Consider the following 23,167-nt stretch of genomic DNA (forward strand, 5'->3'; position numbering starts at 1 on the left):
TCAATCTAGAGCTCATGTGAGGATGTGAGTATCTGTCCAATAGCACATCTTATCCCATGAGATAAGTGTGTATCCATGTATGCAGACCTAGTCACAAAGCCATCCTCCATGAGATTTGGAGAAGATTCTTTTTGTAAAAGGCCATCTTTGTGCCCAGCTCATGTGTTGGATGTATCCATGTGCTCCTGGCATCTAGCTAAATCATATCCTGATGTATGAGTCTAGTGATCTCTGTCCGTGTGAGAGACAGGGAGGGTGCATCCAGGGAGTATTGAAGCGGAGGTAATCTATCCATGTTGAGACCATGCTTGTTACCATATACATGTGTTAGTGATGTGTGTGAACACACTAGGACCGTTGGGGCATTCTTTCCCTCTTTAGGATGTTTTTTCCCTTGTGCATTGTATATACTCTAGGGCTATCTATCTTTCCATTGCACACTAAGTAATACACTCTCAGTTGTGTGCCTTGATATTACTTCGTTTTCTCCAAGCTATGTGCGTTTATCTGCAACCTTAATTCCAACAATTGGTATTAGAGCATGTTGAATCCTCCCGGGCTTAGTCGCGAGCAGCTATAGCACACGCTTGCTCACTTCTTTTGATTTCAATGAGCTTTGGCAAGCATTCGCAGCTGAAAATTTTTTTTGGGAGCGCTCGTAGAGCTTAGTCTGCTCAAATTTCTTATTTGGGCTCATTTTGACCTCTGTTTCCACTACAGGCACCTAGGTCTGCACAGGCAACATTGTCATTTTGTGCAAAAAAAAAATCAGTGCCATTTTCTGCTAACAGATGCCTTACAGTCTTCTAAAATCTGTGTTATATAGCATGTGTTGTTCTCGCTCCATTTCTCCTCTTTTTGGGCAGTTTTCACATAAGGTGCAGCATTTACCATGGCAGACAACAACATAGATGTGTTCAAGATGTTTATTGTTGAGGACAAGTTGGATGGGGACAATTACCCTATGTGGGCTTATATGATGCAACATGTTCTTGTTTCAAAGGGAGTCTAGAATATTGTGCAGGGCATTGATGTACGTCCTGGCTCTGAGGGTGTAGGCGATGTTGAGGATGTGGCATGTCTTGCTACAAGGATTGCTGCTATTAGACTTGTTTTGCCTACGGTAGAACAAGCTCATTAGGATGTAAAGGATGCACAGGTTCATGCATTGATTGCTTTGTCTGTGAAGCACACCGTTGTTCCTCACATTTGTTCAACAAAATCTGCAAAACAAGCTTGGGATATTGTAGCAGGTCTTTATGCAATCCGCAATGAGGCTAAAATTGCTTTGCTGCGTAAAGAGTTGGAATCAAAGATTATGCATGAGGAAGATGATATGGACACTTTCCTTGCTGGTGTTAAGGATATCAATGAGCAACGTATTTCTATAGATGAATTCATTTTAGATAGTTCCCTTGTGCAGACCGTTCTTGATGCCTTACCAGATTCTTACCATAATTTTGCTAGTACTTGGAGACCGATGACCCAAGGAGATCCTAAAGTTGTTAAGTTTGATGCATTATACACATTGCTGTTACAAGAGTCACTTTCTAGAAATAATAGGAGTAGGAAGCATGCAATTGAACAGGATTTTATTTCTTCTCAAAGAAAGGGTGGTAACAACAATGCAACCACTTCTTATGGTTTTGCTGCGAGTGGCAAAACTTCTATTCCTAATGCTTCTATAGGCAGCAATTCGTTTGGAAATTTTGGTGATAAGGGCAAAAATAAGATGCGTTGCCATTATTGTAAAGCTAATGATCACTTTATCAAGTAGTGTCCTAAGTTGAAGGTCAAAGAGGCTAAGAAGAAAGAGGGTACTGGTTCCACTACAAATGCAGCCATTGTTAAGTCTTTTGTGAAAGGAGACTCTGATGTTGATGTTGATGCAGAATGGGCTTTTAGTGCAGAGTGCACTTACAATCCTGCTGTCCATGATGCATGCATGTCAGTTGCTGCAGATTCACATGTGTGGTGTTTATTGCTAATTAATCTAATCCTTGATTATGTTGTCTTGTTGATGACACCCAGAACTTCATCTCAACTTTTGGGGGTCTTCTGCTCAAAATTTGGAGAAATGGGAAAAGCGCAATGGCAATTTTCATCCATAACTTGTTCGTCTCCTCGAGCTCTTCGATTTGAGTTGTAGGTTTGCGTCAATCGGACTTCGCAGCAGAAAGTTATGCTGTTTTTACTGCAATTGAGCTTGACGCAGCTTTCTTCGTCGTACTTCTTTGTGAAGCGTCCGCGATCGTTTTTCTAATTTTGGCGTTAACTTTTTTGAGAAAATTTAGCTTTTTGCTATTCATATTTTGGCCGTCAATCTTGTGTCTCACGCCACTCTATTTTGAGGACTCTTTTATTATTAATGTCTCCTTTACCCTGCCTTTTTGGGTGACATCTCTCACATCTTTGGACGTTCCTTGAGCATCCTTCTTGCGTTTATTGTTGAAAGAACGCAGTCCTCATATTTCTCTCATTCTCAATTGCGGCCTTCACCATATATGGTGTGCAGATTCTGCGATCTTATCTTATACGTCTTCTCGCAACAAGATATGGCTATGACTATTCTCGTCAACGGCTTTCCTTTTGACCAGCGTTCTGTTCCTCCTTTCCAAGGCCACGGATTTCCAGGCTGGAAAGCAAAGATGTTGTTAATTCTTGAAGGCGATGAACTCTCTGATGTTGTTCTTGGAAATCGTGTTTGTCCACCTCAGCCTGCTGATACGGATAATGATAACGTGCTTATCACTGAAGGACCTATATTTGAAGATTGGAATGTTGCCTATATGGATTGGCAACGACGTGATAAAGCAGCTCGTCGGTATATTCTTTCTGCTCTTACTGATTCCCTTTTGCTATGTATGAACTGCCTACTTCCCACAACATATGGAAGTACCTTATTGCAAACTTTGAGAAGAAATCTGTTACAAAAATACTTTATTTAATTAAAGGGGTTGCTTAACAAGTTACAATATGAAGTTGGTACTGCCATGACGGGACATATTGAATCTTTCAAATCTATTATTAATCAACTTGTTGCTGCCGGTGATCCTGTTCCACAAAAGCAACTGATTACACTTCTCCTTGATACGGTGAAGGACTCTTCTTATAATAACATTGTTACTATTCTCTCTAATAAAGATGGTCTTGATTTTGACCAAGCCTGCATGTCTTTAATTGAAATATACTCTCAACGTCAAAAACGTCGTAATGCTGGTTACGATACAGCTATGATTTCACAAGAGGAGACTGAGTCACAACAGATGGAATGTGATTTTTATGCTCGAAGGCGTCCATTTCAACGAGGAAACCACAGAGGTGGCCGTCGCGGTAATATTTTCTCTGGTCTCAAATTTCCTAATAAGCAATGTTCTTACTGCAACATAAATGGCCATATTGAAGATGATTGTTGGGCACATCAATATGATGAAGAACACAATATTACCACGAAACAACCACGTTTATCTAGAGACTCTTCTTCTTCTTCTTGTGAATATTGTGGACGATCTGATCATCCCACTCATATGTGCTATATGTTGAGAGAGAAGGAGAGAGCACAGAAGTAGAACCCCAAAGTGTGTAGAATACACACATGAGATGATGTATATATAGAGGGGACCTGGGTGCCATATATAGAGAAGCCATATATTGAGTAGCTTCACATATAAGCTCAACACCCCCGCTCAAATAAGGGTCCCTAACTGTGGATGAAAAAACCTTTGGGGGATCAAGGGAAAAACCCACAGCTCTATATACACCCACCGTTATATTATAAAAATCATTGAATATACAAATGTTTACGAGGAGCTACATCACTCCTTTTACAATGAATGTTTTATGAGGAGTTACATTACTCCTATCCTATCAAATACAATAATGAATACAAAGATTCAATAAAGAGGTGTAAAAGCTATCGATTAGCTTGTAATCAAAAGTGTCTCCGTGAATCTGCTGTGTAGCTTGTCATCAATATCGCATCACCAAACATGTCTTCATGTTGTCATCAATATGGCATCACCAAACATATCTTCATAAATCTTTTATTGTCACCAAGTTTGTCTTCATAAAATCAATTCTTTGATCAATTGATGACATCACCAAACATATCTTCATAAATCTTTTATTGTCACCAAGTTTGTCTTCATAAAATCAATTCTTTGATCAATCCTACATAGATCATAGACTCCAAAAAAAAACATGTCATGAAAATTATTAGCATCGTTAATGAAATAATTACGTTCACAATGCCATAAGAGATGGTTCGCGATGCCACTCTTTTGACGACATATATACGCACGACAACATATGGTACATAAAGTATAAACGTAAAAGTACAAAATACGTGATTACGTGATGTGTGCTCTACGAAGAACACTTCTGACAATGGCGGTCAACTTGTCACAAATCAACCTTATGCTAACTTGATTGGATGTCTTCAGTTTGTTGGCATGAACACTCGTCCTGATATTCTGTATGCTGCTAATTATCTTGGACAACATCTTGCATGTCCTTTTCTTAAGCATTGGTCTGTTGCAAAGCGTGTATTGAAATACTTGAAAGGCACTACAGATTTTGGTTTAGTCTATCGACGACAACTCACATCGGATTCTATGCAATCTCTTTCTCTTTTGGGTTACACAGATGCACACTGGGCAAGCTCACATTTATCTATGCAATCTACTAGTGGAAATTGCTTCTTTATAAATGGTTGTCTTGTTTCTTGGACCAACAAGAAACAACATTGTATTGCAGTTTCTACGACTAAGTCAGAATAGGTTGCGGCATCACTTGCAGCTTGTGAGTTGATTTGGCTTCGACAAATACTGGTTGATATTGGTCACTCTCCTCTTTCTAGCACACCCTTGCGGTGTGACAACCAAAGTGCTATTAGTCTTGCAAAAGACTATGTTCAACATAATAAGTCAAAGCACATTGTTGTCCATTATTATTATGTCAGGTATGAAGTACGCAAAGGAACCATTATGGTTGAACATTGTCCAAGTGACCAGATGATTGAGGAAATTTTGACCAAAGGCCTCAACGAGTCACGTTTCATCCTCTTGCGCTCGGAGCTTGGAGTTGCTTCGGCCTCACTCTTTCTAGATTAGATTCTTTGCTATTGTAATAGCTGTGTACATATAACATTTTAATCTTTTAGGTACCATGCACTATGCACACTCCACATTTGCACATTGTGATCTCTGAGTCACTTGAATATTTGTATATAGATGCACAATTCACTTTCACATCATCATCGCTGGTTCATATTGTCACATTGTATAGGGGCTTGGGTTTTTCCCTTGAACTCCCCAAGGGTTTTTTCATCCAAAGCTAGAGACCTTTGTTTGAGTGGGGGTGTTAGAGCTATATATGGCTCACTCTACTCAACTTGGTCTCACCTATATATTTGTATCTTGTCCTCAATATGAATAAATCTTTGGGAGCGTATATGGTGTGTCTCTTGTCTCTTCTCTCTCTCTTTCTCTCTACATCTCAACAGTGCTCATGTGTCAAAAGGATGCCTATTTGTAAAAGCCTATATAGAGGCACATTCTGATGAATATTTGTAATCTTTATCATTTGCAAGAATAGTCTATATTTTATTGTGCAATAGTTTCTCTCTAAAGCTCTACATTAACCTCTCCAAGCATGCTTATGCCATGAATGACACACTAACCTATCCACCTTAACCCTACAACTGGCATAGAGCTATTCTTAGATTAGTATCTCCTAATTAGATCCTAAACATTTTTCTATGCTAGATTGCATTGGCACCTACTCTAATTAACCATTGCAATCGTTAACTCAATGCCCCTTTGCATTGCATACTCATCATGGCATTAATCACATCGTTATTTTTCTCTTTTGAAATTCTTTGGTAATGGGATATGTACAATTCGTTCCACTACCCATATCAATCAATCACATGAAGAGAATTTAACGATTGTTCATATTTGCATCGTGATTGTCGCATCATCACCATAAATAATTAGGTCAATTTGACGTATTTTGTGTGCATATTTGGCTTTGGTTCCACTACCCATATCAATCAATCAATTCGTTCCACTACCCATATCAATCAATCACATGAAGAGAATTTAACGATTGTTCATATTTGCATCGTGATTGTCGCATCATCACCATAAATAATTAGGTCAATTTTACGTATTTTGTGTGCATATTTGGCTTTGGTCTACTACAAACTTGCAAGCTATCTTTGATTTCTCAAGTCTGCATGCTCATACTGCGTGCCTTCAAGAGGTTAAGTCGCTTAAGTGGGCTTTCATGTGTGTATGAGAGATAGAAAAAATAGTGTGTGTGTGTTACTATTAATGGGAGCCACCCCTTGCATAGACAATCCTTATTTTGCTTGCCGATCTTAATTGCACGAGCCTTACTGATAATTACAGAGCTCGTCATCACACCCAACACACACAAATGGATTCGACTCCTACTCAGCATCAAATCAAGCTCAGGCCTTGCAACTCCCAAGCCATTGAATCTGATAGCTTCACGCCCACAACCTATTATCACCTACAGTCCGCCACTGGCCCCACAGCCCCAACACACCTACTCAGAAACCTCTATCAGGTCCACAAGAGTTTCTACTTGCTACTATACCGCTGCCCAAGCCTCGGCCCCTCCTACATCTTGATGCTCAGAGCAGCCTATAGCCCACTTGCAGCCAATCAAAGCCCTGTGAGAGCTATTGTCTTATGGTAACAACACTGCCGGTCGTCAGATTGAATCACATCATCATCCACCTTCTCTGACCTGCCGACACTTTCCTCCCCCCCAACCCATTTGCTGCTGTCAGCAGTGACTGGTTTTTCTAGAGTATGTGGAATTTCTTCAATTACTACTCCTTTGCTCCTTGTGACTGCCCATACTGGAACTGGCTCTAGTGTCTTTGCCTCAGTAGCAGCAGGTGCAGGTGCGCATGGGCATTTTGCGGCTGTAGAAATTCAAACTCCGGCTCTGGAAGTTTCCATGCCCTCTAGCTCGGCCAGTACCTACTTGGTATCTGCCGTGCCCTTGACTAGTACCACTTTCACTAGTTCAGTATAGGCTACCACTAACAGGTCTTTGTCTTTCTTAAAGTGATGAATCATGATACCACAATTATTCCATAAATGGCCAAAGGCCTTACAGTAAGTACATTGTGGGCACTTGTTGGAAATGTGGTCCTTGGATTTGCATTTTGAACACCAAGTCTCCATTTTACGAACTGGTTGTCTGGTGTGGCTAATCTCGGCAATCTGCCTAGCCATCTCTTCAGTCTTCTTAGTCCAAGATCCCTTTTTTGACTTATCCTTGGACCGCTCATTAGAGCTAATTTCAGAGCTGCTAGACACTTCACTGGAATCAGAGTTCTCAGTAGAAGAACTACTGCTAGTGCATCTTCTCTTTTTATGGCTCTTTTCCTTCTTGGCCTGTTGTTGCAGCTTCAGTGCCCGCTGTACCAGATCATTGAATTTCTTGGTTGGTGCTGGTACCTCATGCTCTCTAAGATTCTTGCTTCGAAAGCCATTAAGAAACCATGCACGCAGTCGCTTCTCTGACGGCGGTTCCTGCAACTGCCTTGTCAGCTCCTTGATTTTCTCCACATAGCTTCGAACTAACGAATTCCGCTACTTGCTCTTATCTAGTTCACAAAGAATATCTTCATCACCTCTATTGTTGGAATACTCCAGTCTGAAGGCTTTAAGTAGTTTGTTATAGAATCTAAGCTGACAAACGGGGTAATGGTAGTACCACTTTCTCGCTGCCTCCTTCAAGTTTTGCAAAAAGTATTCCCCCCAATCATCCTCATCAATATTCTTCAGCTCTGCATACTGCTCAAAATCCTGGATGTGAACATCCGGATCATCCTTCTTTCCCCCTTTGAATACTGGAAAAGAGATTTTCAGTGAGGATGTGTAATCATTCCGATTACCGCTGGTCCTGTCGCTTCTTTTCTTAGAGTCTGAATGGCGCTTTGGAGTCTTCTTACAGTTGTCGATATATGGATCCCAATCAATATCTGCTTCTGTGTCTGTGTCAGTGTCCTCTTTGACCTATCTATTGGAAGTGTGGCGACTGCCTTTACTACCTTTGGTACCCTCATCCCCCTGCCTGGACCGATAACTTTTGGCCTTCCGTGCTTCCCTTTCTGCCCGTCTGCGTCGAGTGACTGGAATGCTGTGAGTCCTGCATCTCATCAGCCTGACTATGCTCCTCATGAGCCTCAGTGTCAGTTACCCTCTCTTTCTTAGGGTCCAATTCTCTTCCCGACTCCTTAGGAATAGGATCAACACGGATGGTTGATTTCCGACCACGACTGGTTTTGGGTGCCATTGCTGTAGCTAAGAACTTCCAACTGGGAGAAGAGTGTTTCAGTCAATGAGCTTCAACTCTAGCCACCATGATCGCCAAAATGGAATTGGAGCTGATCTCTTGAGATAACTAATTCCAGTGTTAGAAGATTTTAACTACTGGTGATGTATTAGTTCACACAGTAGACTGGACAAAGGAATAGAAACTAAACTAGAATACATCTACTGGAATAAGAACCAAACTAAGTACTGAGAATGATATTCAGATTCAGAGTACTGAGTACATAGTAAGTATAACTGGAATATACTGCTGTAATTGGAATTACAGATGAAGGATTACAATGAATATTATGTGGCTTATGAACAAAAGGATAGACAGAGTACAACCGACAACAACTTCTATGATTGACAACTCAAGTACAATTGCCAACAAATGCCACCACAACGCTAACCCGATAATGCTAACCCGATTACAATGTAATGGGCCCTATTTATATGCCTTGGGTTTACCATGGTAATTACCGTAGTAATTATTGACTGATTTACTGCCCGTCTCACAGGAGAGCGTTCCCACCTAGTGAAACTGTCTCAGCCATCTACTCTCTCTCTCTCTCTCTCTCTCTCTCTCTCTCACACACACACACACACACACACACACACACACACACACACACACACACACACACACATGCGAATTATGCGTATGAAGATAGAGAAGAATTATGAAAGTGCCCAAAACTGAAATCTATGAGTACCTATGTGTAGCTTATGTCGCTACGATTCTAATGACTACTTGGAAGCAGAAAACATATTTCATTTGATATACTTATGACCGTGATTAGCTCGTAGATGCGCGAGCGCGTATGCTCCGTTCCGTGAGGAACTCTTGGCGTTTTTGTGTAGCTCTTACCGAGGCTAGCACAATCATGGTGCAGTCAGATCTACAATGTGATGAGCGAGCAGGGAGTAGTGCCAAGATGAAGCTCAAGCTCTCTCTCTTCCTCTCTCACACGCAGTCGACGACAACTTAAAATTTATATCTTAAGGCTACCTTAGGTTAACCAAAAATAGAGTTTGAGGGGTCAAATGGCTTGGTATCTACAATCTTGAAGTGCCATTGCACCCCTGCTTCTGCAACTAGACTACCTACTTATTACAAATGATGTTTCTAACCATAATCTGCACCATTTCATAACTCTCAGAAGATAAGACTTTGGTACCGAAATTGAGTTATGTTGTGTTGTTGACCCGCCGATCAACACTCCCCTCTCCCGTTGTTGCTCTCGCTGCCCCTACCCCTGCCCCATACTCCCTCCACTGCCCGTGCTGCATCCTCTTGCCCTACACCCGCTCTCGCTCTCTCTCGCTCTACGTTGCGCCTTACACCCACCCTCGCTCACTGCTCTGCCTGCTCAAGCGCTGCTACTCCACCCCCTCGCGTTGCTGCTCCTGTTGCCCCTGTCTGCGCCCCATACTCGCCCCGCTGCTCCTGTTGTATCCTTGCTACAACTCCCAAACCTAACGCGTAGAGAGAGAAAGAGGGGAAAAAAGGGGCGTAGAGAGAGAAAGAGGGGGGAAAATACAGAGAGAGAGGGAAAATGAGCATAGAGAGAGAAAGAGGGGGGAAAATCATGTAGAGAGAGAAAGAAGAAAAAAACATAGAGAGAGGAACAAGTGAATAGTGTAGAGAGAGAATCTCTACCCGCGGAGAGAGAGAGAGAGAGAGAGAGAGAGAGAGAGAGAGAGAGAGAGAGAGAGAGAGAGAGAGAGAGAGAGAGAGAAACATAGAGAGAGGAACAAGGGAATAGTGTAGAGAGAGAATCTCTACCCCCGGAGAGAGAGAGAGAGAGAGAGAGAGAGAGAGAGAGAGAGAGAGAGAGAGAGAGAGAGAGAGAGAGAGAGAGAGAAAATCCCTCTTCTTCACTCCTATTCCCCTCTCCCTCTCTTGTTGTGGCCTTCCAACCATGAGAAAGCAGAATGGCAAGGATGACCCGGTGGAGGATGCCATCCTAAAATCCAAAGAAGAATTGAGCAAGTCCATCAACAAGATCAACCGCCACCTCGGTACTATTAATGTATTTGACGTGTGCGTGGCAGTGCAGGAAAGCACGATACATACACTTGAGGATCGCATGAAGGCCCAAGAGGAGGAAATCGCACTACTCAAGAAAGAGCTTGCAGAGGTGTGATTGCAGAATGTCCTCGAAGAGGGAGAACTTCAACCCTCAGTAATTGAAGAGCTTAACATGATCAAGGAACAAATGCGGGCCATCAAAGAAGGTGGGGAGCAACAAAAAGAAATGAAGACCTCATGGGTAGATGCCATCACAAAGACCCAACAAAAAGTAGAAAAGGCCGAACAATGGATCAAGATTGTCAAGAAAGGAAAAGGAAAGGAAATAACCCCCACCCCCACACTAACCATCTTCAACTTGACACTAGAAGAGGAGCAAAGGAGACGTGTGCTGGGCCTTACATGTAAGGATATGTGGCCTCAAAGACCAAGATAATGTGGATAAAGAGGCAAAATAATTTGTTAACTGAGTCAACGTCAGCTAACAGAAGCTTGTAAATACTGAAGACGTACGGATGCACATGGAAGATCAAAGTGAAGAAGCAGTAAAGATTGGAGTTACACATTTTTCACATTTTGCCAAAATGGTCACGTATTGTAATGTCCTGATTTATTTCAAGCCATTGTAATGTTTCAATGTGTTACGGGCTCAATGGGAGTTCCCAGTTGTAAAGAACAGGTCGGTTACTGTACCTACGTTGCAGATACATAAGTGTGGAGTCTCAAAGGTCTTGGGCGCCAGACATTACACATTTCAGAAGTTGGCTAAGGTATAAAAGCCAACTTTGTAAAGATTTTATTAGGCTTTTGGATAAGAAATACACAGTGTGATCTAACGACGCTCACTTCTCTCCTTCTTGCGCTTCCTATTCCCTCTTCGATTGTCACATTGCGAATGCGTTTGTTGCATTGCAACCGCAAGTAATAGCTCTACGCATTGACGTAAGCCATTCACAGTATTTCGTAGCTTTTGGCGTCGCCGACCCACGGCCTACTTTCATCATAACTAGGAATATACAATTTTTAAATCGAAAACTAAGCATAGGTGGGGTATTGGGGCATCATGTGTGCTTAGGTCTTATGAACTTGTCCTAGAAGTTTTGTTACGTTTGGATGTCATTTGATGTTGTAACGGATGTGATTTGCTTGCCGATGAGCGATTGGCTTTTGGTGATTTCAGTCACTTGAGTGTAGCTTGAGTTAGATGCGAGCTGTTAGTTGTTTTCCAAGAGATGGACAACCTCTTGTAGCCTCTATGCACTAGTCGAGTCAGCTTCGTCCCATGGTTTGACAAATTAATCGTGGTTCTCGCTAATACTGCAATAAGATAGGATGGTAAGGTTAGACATGCGTCCCTACATTTGGCACCGTTGCCGGAGATCGATAACCTAAGCTAATGACTTTAGGATGTGTAGAATAGAGTAATTTCATCTACTAATTTCTCGATTTTTGAGTTTGTCTAACTTAATTTTGGTGTGATTTGATGATGATTGTGCAAGAAATTGATGATAATGTTGAGTTATGAATACCCCAAACCCCCAATTTCACAAATTTCATGCTAACCCTTGCTAATTTTGCTTCTTTCCATGCTAATTTTACTAATTTCATGCTAATTTCTACTAATTTTGACTAACCTTGCTAGCCTAACCACTAACATTTGAAGTGTAAAGTATGTGAAATCCCCTTTCAAGAGGTGGAATCATCACTCTAATAATGTTAATTGTGCTAATTTATGCCTAATTTGATGATTTGGGTGTTTGGTTTTGACCTACAAATGGTCAATTTTTGAGTCGATTTGATGGTGCACACACTTGTGTGTGCAATGATGCGACTTCGCATAGCATTTACTATGGCTGACAACAACAACACAGATGTGTTCAAGATGTTTGCTATTGAGGACAGGTTGGATGGGGACAATTACCCTATGTGGGCTTACATGATGCAACATGTTCTTGTGTCAAAGGGCGTTTGGAATATTGTGTAGGGCATTGATGTACATCGTGGTTCTGAGGATGTAGGCGATGTTGAGGATGTTGTAGGTCTTGCTGCAAGGATTGCTGCTGTTAGAGTTGTTTTGCCTACGGTAGAACAAGCTCGTTGGGATGTTAAGGATGCGCAAGCTCATGCATTGATTGCGTTGTCTATGAAGTGCACCATTGTTCCTCACATCCGTTCAGCACAATATGCTAAATAGGCTTGGGATATATTGGTTGTTCTTTATGCAAGTCGCAATGAGGCTAAAATTGCTTTGCTGCGTAAAGAGCTAGAGTCGAAGATTATGCATGAGGAAGATGATATGGACACTTTCCTTCCTAGTGTCAAGGATATCAATGAGCAGCTTATTTCTGCAGGTGAAGTCATTTCAGATAATTCCCTTGTGCAGACTGTTCTTGATGCCTTACTAGATTCTTACCAGAATTTTGCTAGTACTTGGAGATTTATGACCCAAGGAAATCCAGAAGTTGTCAAGTTTGATGCATTATGCACATTGCTGTTGCAAGAGTCACTTTCTGAAAAAACAAGACTAAATAGCGTGCAGTTGAACACGCTTTTATTGCTTCTCAAAGAAAGGGTGGTAATAGCAATGCAACCACTTCTTATGGTTCTGCTACGAGTGGCAAAACTTCTGTTCCCAATGCTTCTGCTGGTAGCCCTCCGTCTGGCAATTCTGGTGATAAGGGCAAAAAGAAGATGCGTTGCCATTATTGTAAAGCTAATTATCACTTGATCAAGTCGTGACCTAAGGTGAAGGCCAAAGAGGCTAAGAAGAAAGAGGGTGGTTCCACTACAAATGCTAGTTCCACTACAAATGCAGCCATTGTTGAGTCTTCTGTGAAAGGAGACTGTGGTGCTGATGTTGATGCAGAATGGGATTTTAGCGCAGAGTGCACTTACAATCCTGTTGTCCATGATGCATGCTTGTCATTTGCTGCAGATTCACATGTGTGGTATTTTGACGGTGGTGCTACAAAGCACATTACCTCACATCGTGAATTGTTTACCTCTCTCGAGTATGTCCCTCATGGGAATTCTGTCACTTGTGCCAGCAATGCCTCTTATCCAGTTCAGGGAGTTGGAAAGATTGTTCTCACTACTGATAATGGCAGTTCCTTCACACTTGTTGATGCACTTTATGTACCTCGGATCAAGAAGAATCTCTTGTCTATATCCGCAGTTGCTAGACTTGGACTTGTAGTCAAATTTGTGGATGACAGATGTATAGTTCATGATCTCAGTCGGTTGGTGACAAAATTGTTGCATGTGGCCTTTTGTGCCGTGGGCTGTATAAGCTCACTTTGTATGACAAGTGTGGACAAAGATTTTCAAGTTCTGTTGCAGATTCAAGGGCTATTTCAAATGCAAAACTTTCGCATGCACGTCTTGGTCATCTGAATTTTACCAGTTTGCTGCGTTTGCAAAAATCTGATATGGCTGCTTCTTTGCCGCCTCTTAAAGCACCTGTCAAACATGTTTGTGAAGGATCTATGTTGGGTAAGATGCAGCGTTCTAAGTTTCCAAAGGATGGTTCAGTTCGGGCCACATGCAGGTTGCAGCTTGTGCATAGTGATGTTTGTGGGCCCATGCAAACTACGTCCTTGGGCAATTACCTTTACTTCGTGACTTTCATTGATGATTACTCCAGGAATGCATGGGTATTTTCGCTTAAAGCGAAGTCAAAAAGTTTTTATGTGCTTCAAACAATTTCTGGCTATGGCTGAAAAGGTCTCGAAATGTACTATGGGCACCCTCCGTTCCGATTGCGGGGGGCAGTATATGTCTCATGAATTTAATGCATTTCTGGCTAGTCGTGGGATAAAACACCAATGTACAGTGCCTTATACACCTCAACAAATTGGTGTTGCTGAGAGGAAAAACAGGTCACTTACGAAAATGGCACGATGTATGGTCAAAAGTCAATCTTTGCCGCATTCTTTTTGGCTTGAGGCCATCATGTGTGCCACTTATGTACTTAACAGGTGTCCTACGAATGCTTTGCAGTCTATTACTCCATATGAAGCATGGCATGATAGAAAGCCTTCTATTGAGCACATGCGTGTTTTTGGCTGTTTGGCATATGCTTTGGTGCCACAAACACAACGCACAAAATTGGATGATAAGGCTGTCAAATGTACTTTTGTTGGTTATAGTGCTAAAGCAAAGGTTACAGGTTATATCATTCACAAACAAAGCGTATTCTGGTTTCATGGGATGTAGTATTTGTGGAAGATTCTGTTTAGCCCTTGCTGTCATGTACTAGAGAGAGTAATGTAAGGTCACAGGACATTTATGACACTTTGTTGCCTCTTTTTAGTGGTGGAAATACGAATGTAAGCTCCAATGAGGAAAATGTACAGCCTATGGGGCTTTCTAAAAATGTTACAGATCAGCCTATTACTGATGCAGATGTACATGATGTACTTGATGAGGAAAGGACTGAAAATGAGCAGGGTAGAGGTATGCCAAAATGGCTGGTGTACACTTTGCGCGACAGTAAATTGGATGCACCTTTGTCTAGTCGTACTTGTTCAGGATCTCGCCATGCATCTTATGCATTAGATTGTTATGCTTTGGCTGTGTCTAGCTTACATGATGTTGAGGAGCCTGTCTCTTTTGATGAAGCACAGAATTCAGAAAATTGGATGGCTGCCATGCAATCAGAATATGATGCACTTATAGAAAATGACACATGGACTTTATGTGATTTGCCTCCTGGCAAAAGCGCCATGGGTACGAAGTGGGTTTACAAGTTAAAACTCAAGCTGGATGGTGAGATTGATCGCCATAAGGCTCGACTTGTTGCAAAGGGTTATGCATAGCAAAGAGGCATTGATTATGAAGAGACTTTTTCTCCCACTTGTCGTATGACTACAGTGCGTTTTCTATGTGCATTGTGAAGTCGCGGAGCGGAGCGTGGGTCGACTCTCTCTCTCACACACACACACAGTGAGCTTCCACAGTACAGTATGCAGAGATCTGTTAGAAGGGTTATCTCCCAAATTCTTTTGTATTCACAAAGAATATGTTAGTATATACAAAGAGTTAGAGGTAAGTGAGTTAGGCGGGCGGCCGGCCATATACGCATAAGAGGCCACTTGGGCTTTAATCCCAACAACCTCCCACTTAAAGTCCAATGTGGCACTTTAAGTAACTGTAAATCTATGAACATAAATGTACAAAGATTTACATGGCTGCCATCTATCCAATGCCCAATAACTCACGACAATGCACAAAGCCCTCTCCTGGAAGTCCCTTTGTGAGTAGATCAGCAGGATTGTCCTTGGTGTGGATCTTCAGCAGTTGTATCTGCTTGTCTTCAAGTACTTCCCTAATGAAGTGATACTTCACATCAATATGCTTAGTCTTCGAATGGAACACTGGATTCTTTGCCAATTGTATAGCACTTTGACTATCACAATATAACTCTGGCATATCTGCATTGATCCCCAAGTCTGCAACCAATCTACCAAGCCAAATAGCTTCTTTGCATGCCTCATTTGCTGCAACATACTCAGCTTCTGTAGTAGATTGCGTAACACAATCTTGTAATCGAGATCGCCATGATATGGCACCTCCAGCCAATGTAAAGACATAGCCTGATGTAGATCTCCTCTTATCCAAGTCTCCTGCATAATCTGAGTCAGTGTATCCTCTGACACTCAAATCCTGACTACCATAGCATATGCGCATACTCTTTGTATGTTTTAAGTATCTCATGATACCTTTCACTGCCTCCCAATGTTTCTTGCCGGGATTTGACACATATCTGCTAACCACTCCCACTGCAAATGCAATATCCGGACGTGTAGCAATCATTACATACATCAAACTACCCACTGCAGACGCATATGGAATCTTATCCATTTCAGCCTTTTCTTCCTCAGACACAGGACAATCTTGTTTGCTAAGTTTCACATATGGTGGCAATGGAACACTCAATGCCTTTCCCTTCTCCATATTGAAACGTTGCAAAACCTTGTCAATATACTCTGTTTGAGATAACCAAATCAACTTCTTTGATCTGTCTCTCTCAATGCGCATACCAAGTATATGACTTGCCTCACCCATGTCTTTCATGTCAAACGATTTTGCCATCTTTGACTTCAAAGCTGAAATTTCTTCCAAGTGTTTGCCGGCAATCAACATGTCATCCACATACAAAATAAGGATCAGCCAACTGCCATCCTTAGCCTTCTTTGTATATAGACAGTGATCGAACTCACTACGTTTGTAGCCTTGAGAAAGCATAAACTGGTGGAACTTATGGTACCATGCCCTCGGTGATTGTTTTAAGCCATAAAGACTCTTTAACAACTGGCATACCAAATGTTCCATGCCTTTCTCAACAAACCCTTCTGGCTGCTGCATGTAAATTTCCACATCTAAATCACCATGCAAGAACGCTGTCTTGACATCCATTTGGTGCAACACCAAATCCAATATAGCAACCAATGCAAGAAAGCATCTCAATGTAGTCATCTTGACCACTGGAGAGAAGACTTCATCAAAGTCAATGCCTTGTTCTTGCTTAAAGCCCTTGGCAACAAGCCTTGCTTTGTACTTTGGCTGACTATCATGAGCGGTGATCTTATACCTGTAAACCCATTTACAAGGTAGAGCCTTTTTGCCCTGTGGTAATTTAACCAACTTCCATGTCTGGTTTTTATGCAGAGCTGTCATCTCTGACTGCATGGCCAACTGCCATTTTTTCGAGTCAACCACTTGTAATGCTTCCTTGTAACAAGATGGTTCTCCGCAATCTGTGAGCATGACATAATTTAGAGATGGCACATAACGATCAGGTGGTTTGGAGACACGCTCAGAACGTCTCACCACAACTGATTCTGCCTCTCTAGCCACTATAGGCTGTTCCTGAGCCTGACCATGCTGTCTTGATGTGCTAGCACTAGGTCCATCTTCCCTGAAGACAACTCTTCTGATCTCCTCTGTCTTCTCTGGCTTAGCGTGAAACTTGGCTTCATTGAAATGCACATCATTGCTACGAATAAGCTTTCTGGACTCAGGATCCCAAAGCCGGTAACCCATCTCGCCCGATTCTCCGTAGCCAAGAAATATACACTTCTTGCTCTTTGGTTCTAACTTATTTCTGAACTCCTTAGGAATATGGCTATAAGCTTCACAACCAAAGACTCTGAGATGCTTATACGAAGGTGCCTTGCTTGTCCATAGCATCTCGGCCACTGCACTCTTATCCAGAACCCTACTAGGAGACCTGTTGATCAAATGGACTGCTGTAGCCACTGCTTCCGCCCAAAATCCATCAGGAAACTCAGCATTTGACAACATGCTTCTGACCTTCTCTTGTATGGTCCTATTCATACGTTCTGCAACCCCATTCTGTGAAGGATTATATGGTGCAGTAAGTTCCCGCTTAATCCCTTTTGCTTCACAAAAGTCTTGAAAAGCTTTGGAAACGTACTCTCCACCATTGTCAGTTCTCAAGCACTTCAGCTTCTGACCACTCTGATTCTCCACCAGCTGCAAGAATGTCTTAAAGACCTTGAGCACCTCATCCTTGTGCTTCAAGAAGTAAACCCATACTTTGCGAGAATAGTCATCTATGAATGTACAAAAGTACGCTGCTCCCCCTAGTGACAAACTAGGCATTGGTCCGCATAGATCACTGTGTACAAGAGCTAACCGTTCGTCCCTACGATTCCTCTTTGATCTGTGCGGTTCCTGTGTTTGCTTACCATAAACACAATGCTCACAAAACTCGAAATCTTGAAATGAAAATCCAGGCAAATAACCATAATGAGAAAGTATTTCCATTCCTCTTTTTGACATATGTCCCAACCTACGATGCCACAGTGACACACTTGGCTGCTCAATCACATTAATTACATGGTTTTTAACCTCTGAAACATGTAAAGTGTACAGAGTTCCTGACTTGCTGCCATGTGCTACAGTCATCGAACCTTTGGAGATCTTCCAAGCGTTGTTCCCAAAAACTGTCACATAACCTGCATCATCCAACTTCCCTATACTAATCAAGCTCTTTCGGATTGCTGGAACATGTCTGACATTCTTGAGCCATAAAGAAGAGCCATTCTGAAACTTCAACTGCACATCTCCCACTCCAAGTATGTCACAAACCTGCTCATTGCCAAGTCTGACATAATCTTTAGTAGCCACATATGATGTAAACCACTCTTTATGCGGAGAAACATGTAAAGATGCCCCTGAGTCGATAATCCAATCACTCATAGCATGTCCATCCTCTGCAGTCAAGAAAACAGAATCAAGATTGCTTGTAAGGAAGATGTCACCAGCTGCTATACCAGAATCACTGTCTGAACCAGGTCCTGTGACATTCACCTCTTCAATCTTCACTGAACTCTTCTTTTCATCTTGCTCAGAACTCTTTGTTTTGCCTTTTTCTTGTTTCCACTTCGTACAGTCTCGCTTCATGTGACCCTTCTTGCCACAATGGTAGCATTCTATGTCATCCTTTGACTTCGAATCACGAGACTTACTTCGGTTTTGTGCCTTCTTACCCTTCTTCTCTTTAAACTGTTGTCTCCCTCGAACGACCAAAGCACTATTGCCTTTGCCTTTGTCAATGTTCTTCCTGTTCACTTCCTCTGTGAGCAAGCTGCCTTCTACATTGGCACTTGTAAGACCTTCTGGCGCGACAGAATTACTTAACGCTGTACGAAAAGTATCCCAACTGTCTGGCAAAGTGATTAAGAGAAACATAGCCTTCACTGAATCTGGAAAGACTATCTCTTGTGCTGTTAACTGGCTGAAAATTGAGTGAAATTCATTCAGATGATTTGACATGGCTGTCCCTTCCTTCATCTTCAAATCCACCAATTTCTTGAGCCAGTAAATCTGAGAAGCAGCACTTTGTTTCTCGTACATATCACATAGCTTTTGCCATACGCCATACGCTGTAGTCTCTTCTGCTACGTTGAAGTAAACATTTTCTGCCAGTGTCAGCATGATTGTGGAACAAGCTAACTCGTCAAGCTCTTCCCACTCATCTTGAGCCATAAATTCTGGTCTCTCCCCTTTGAGCTTCAGTGGCTTCACTTGTTTTTTCTGCACCAAAACCTGCCAAATCTGCTTCTTCCAGAATGGAAAGTTTGTGCCATCCAGCTTCTTTATGTTGTAAAGAGTCTCACTGTGAGAAGATGCCATATCTGCCAAACTGTTTACTCCTGAGAAAAATCCGGCAGAGTTTCCCCTGTAAACTGGCCTCTGTACACAGTAAACAAGCTGTAATCAACAAGCTGAACACCTCTCCTCAGGAACTGTCAGTATTTTGAAAATTTTTGACAGAGTCTCCCCTGTAAATTGAGCTCTGGGAACCAAAAGATAGCTCAAGAAACAATCATAAATAGCTGACCAATGACAAATCTAAAAAATCCCTGTAATATGCTGTCCTGTAAGCATACACTGTCTCCTCTCTGGGCGATGACAGAACCTGTATCTGTCTCAAGACTGAACCCTGAACAATGCCTCAACGGCCTGACGCATAAGATGCAATCCAGTGTCTACACAAAGTCATACATCCTAAGGGATAAAAGTCGCCGAAGAGGATGCGTGTAGAGGGGAACTCCAGCAACCTAATCCACCTCACACTGGGTAACCCAGCCCCCAGTGCTTGGCTTCAAAAAACCTCACACACGACCCTCTCAGATGGCTCAGCAAACTGCCCAGAACTAGCATACATCCTATAATAGACCAATCACTGTCCTATGACCGCTGCGGCGGTCTGTCTGCTAGCGTGACTCACAACTAGCAGACCCACAATCACAGTACATCAATCTGCAATACATGCCAGTGGTGTCAAGCCGTCGTATGGCCACACCTCCCCTGGAACCTGGCAAGCACAAGAAGTAGCAATGCAGACTGCAATATATATATCTGATGATATATATGTGTACCTGGTCTATAGATGATGCTCTGAAGACGAATAAGTGATGTATGTCGATGTCGATATTGATGTCGACCACCTCCTGCTTGCCAATCTACACAAGACGGATTTCTTTGCGGCTGAAATCTATCTTCTGCTGTAGTGCTCAGAACGAAATTCTGAGGGCATAAACGGCTTCGAAAGGGGGGTAAAACCCCAGGTCACCTACTGGAAACGCTCCCGGAACGCCGAGTGTGAATTTTCGAACTCCGGATCCAGAATCTGCCGGAAAAGTGCGCGCGCACGCGATTGCGCAAATCCGCACTGAACCAAGACTCTGATACCAATTGAAGTCGCGGAGCGGAGCGTGGGTCGACTCTCTCTCTCACACACACACACAGTGAGCTTCCACAGTACAGTACGCAGAGATCTGTTAGAAGGGTTATCTCCCAAATTCTTTTGTATTCACAAAGAATATGTTAGTATATACAAAGAGTTAGAGGTAAGTGAGTTAGGCGGGCGGCCGGCCATATACGCATAAGAGGCCACTTGGGCTTTAATCCCAACACATTGGCAGCTCATTTTGGTTGGGATGTACATCAATCAGATATTGTTACTGCTTTCTTGAATGGTGACATATTTGAGGAAGTTTATGTAACGCAGCCTCGTGGTTTTGTCATAAAAGGACAAGAGGACAAAGTATGCAGATGTAAGAAGGCTATGTATGGGTTGAATCAATCTCCTCATGCTTGGTATGAGAAATCTGGCACTCATTTGGTTAAACGAGGCTTTCGTAATAGTCCAATAGAAAGCACATTGTATGTAAAGCGTGAGGGTGATGTACTTCTCATTGTGGTTCTTTATGTGGATGATTTGCTGATCACTGGACCAAATGAGAGACATATTGCTGAATTTAAGGCTGATTTGAATGCTACTTTCAAGATGAAAGATTTGGGGTTGTTGCATCATTACTTGGGTATACAATTTAAGCAGTGTGATGGTGGTATTGCCTTGTGTCAGAAAAGTTACATAAAAACATTGCTATGTAAGTTTGGACTTGAAAATTGCAAAAATATTGCCAGTCCCATGGAAACAGGTTTGAACTTGAGTCTACATGATGCTGGCGATCCTGCTGATGTCACTCTTTATTAAACTATTGTTGGCTGCCTCATTTATGTATGCAACACGAGGCCATATATTTAGTTTTCAGTCTCACAGGTCAACAGATTTATGCATAGCCCAGGGTCTAAGCATTGGAAGGCTGTCAAGAGGATTTTCCGCTACCTTAGTGGAACTTTACATCTTGGCTTGTTTTATCCCAAGGGGGAATCATTGCCGCCAGATTACATGTTTTTTCGGACTTAGATTGGTCTAGTTGTTTTGACATGCAAGTGTCCACAAGTGGTTTTTGTTTCATTCTTGGCAGTTCATGTATATCATGGCTAAGCAAGAAGCAACCTACTGTGGCCACTTTGAGTTGTGAGGCTGAGTACAGGGCAGTCTTCACAGCTACAGTTGAGTGTGTATGGTTGAGACGCCTTATGGCTGATTTGGGTGTTGGACAGGACACTGCCAACACTATCTACACTGACAGTCAAAGCGCATTGGCAGTTGCGAGGAACCCAGTTTTTCATGCTCGCACAAAGCACATTGAGGTGCATTACCACTTTGTCAGGGAGAGGCTCTCAACAGGAGAGATCAAAGGCATTGTCTCGTGAGAAGCTTGAAGCTTTCCGCAAAGCTTTGGGATTACTCCCCTTTGTGCACTGATCATGTGCTTAGGGCATGGCACTTCCCTTTACTCATGTGCTACCTCTCGTTCACCGCATCACTCCAGGGGGGATTTTTTACCATATACATGTGGTAGTGATGTGTGTGAACACACTAGGACCGCCAGGGCATTTTTTCCCTCTTTAGGAGGTTTCTTCCCCCGAACAATGTATATACGCCCATCACTCTAGGGCTATCTATCTTTCCATTTTCACACAAAGTAACACACTCTCTATTGTGTGCCTTGAGATTCCTTCATCTTCTCCAAGTTGTGTGCATTTCGCTGTAACCCTAATTCCAACACCGAGTCCCGGCTTGTCCAGAGCTTCAAACTCTCCCTCACACACTCAGGCCCACACAAACACATACCCTTTAAGAGGCTTCAACACCTCATGTCTCCGTCTCAGTCTCACAACGACATGCAGCTTGCAGAAAAACAAAACAAAAAAAAGGGGTCCGCATTTTTTGAAACGAAAAAAATACTAATAAGAATAATTTAGGGGAAGGAATGGTTCCCACCCCTCTCCTCTTTCCAAATTGAAAAAAAAGAAAAAAAAAGGTGGCACGATCGAGGAAAAAACCATATTGACGAAGAACTCCCTCGAGCTAATAGACTAAGGTCCAAAACTCATAGAGTGTGATCCATGGTTCTACATATTGACATGGCTCAGGATCTACCAACAAATATTGATACAACCTAGAAATTGGTCCATCTTTCTACACTCATTAATGAGATTTATGAGCATGACCTACCACTCACGGGAGCTTTTAAAATTGCAAATCGCTTTGTGATCATGAAAAGGTCTCTCTCATTCACTGCTATGTATGCCTAATTCTCTTACTTTGAGCATCAATTTTGTGCCAATTGGGATGGTTTATTGAAAATTTTACAATAATGGCATTAAAAATTTTAAATTTAGAAGGGACCATGGACTTCTTTAATGCTTGACTTGACTGAATTTCACATTTCACTAAATGAAATTTTCCTTGAATGTGAGCTTCAGAGTTACATTGGTGATACGTTCATGCTTGGTCGAGATATGTTATCAGTGCTTGGACCCAACTTGCTCTTTATATTTTAGTGCTTAATATGTATGCAAAAACCCTTGCATAGCACTAAAACAT

This window comes from Adiantum capillus-veneris, chromosome 5 (genome assembly GCF_014529385.1).
Source record: "Adiantum capillus-veneris isolate H3 chromosome 5, ASM1452938v2, whole genome shotgun sequence".
Taxonomy (NCBI): Eukaryota; Viridiplantae; Streptophyta; class Polypodiopsida; order Polypodiales; family Pteridaceae; genus Adiantum; species Adiantum capillus-veneris.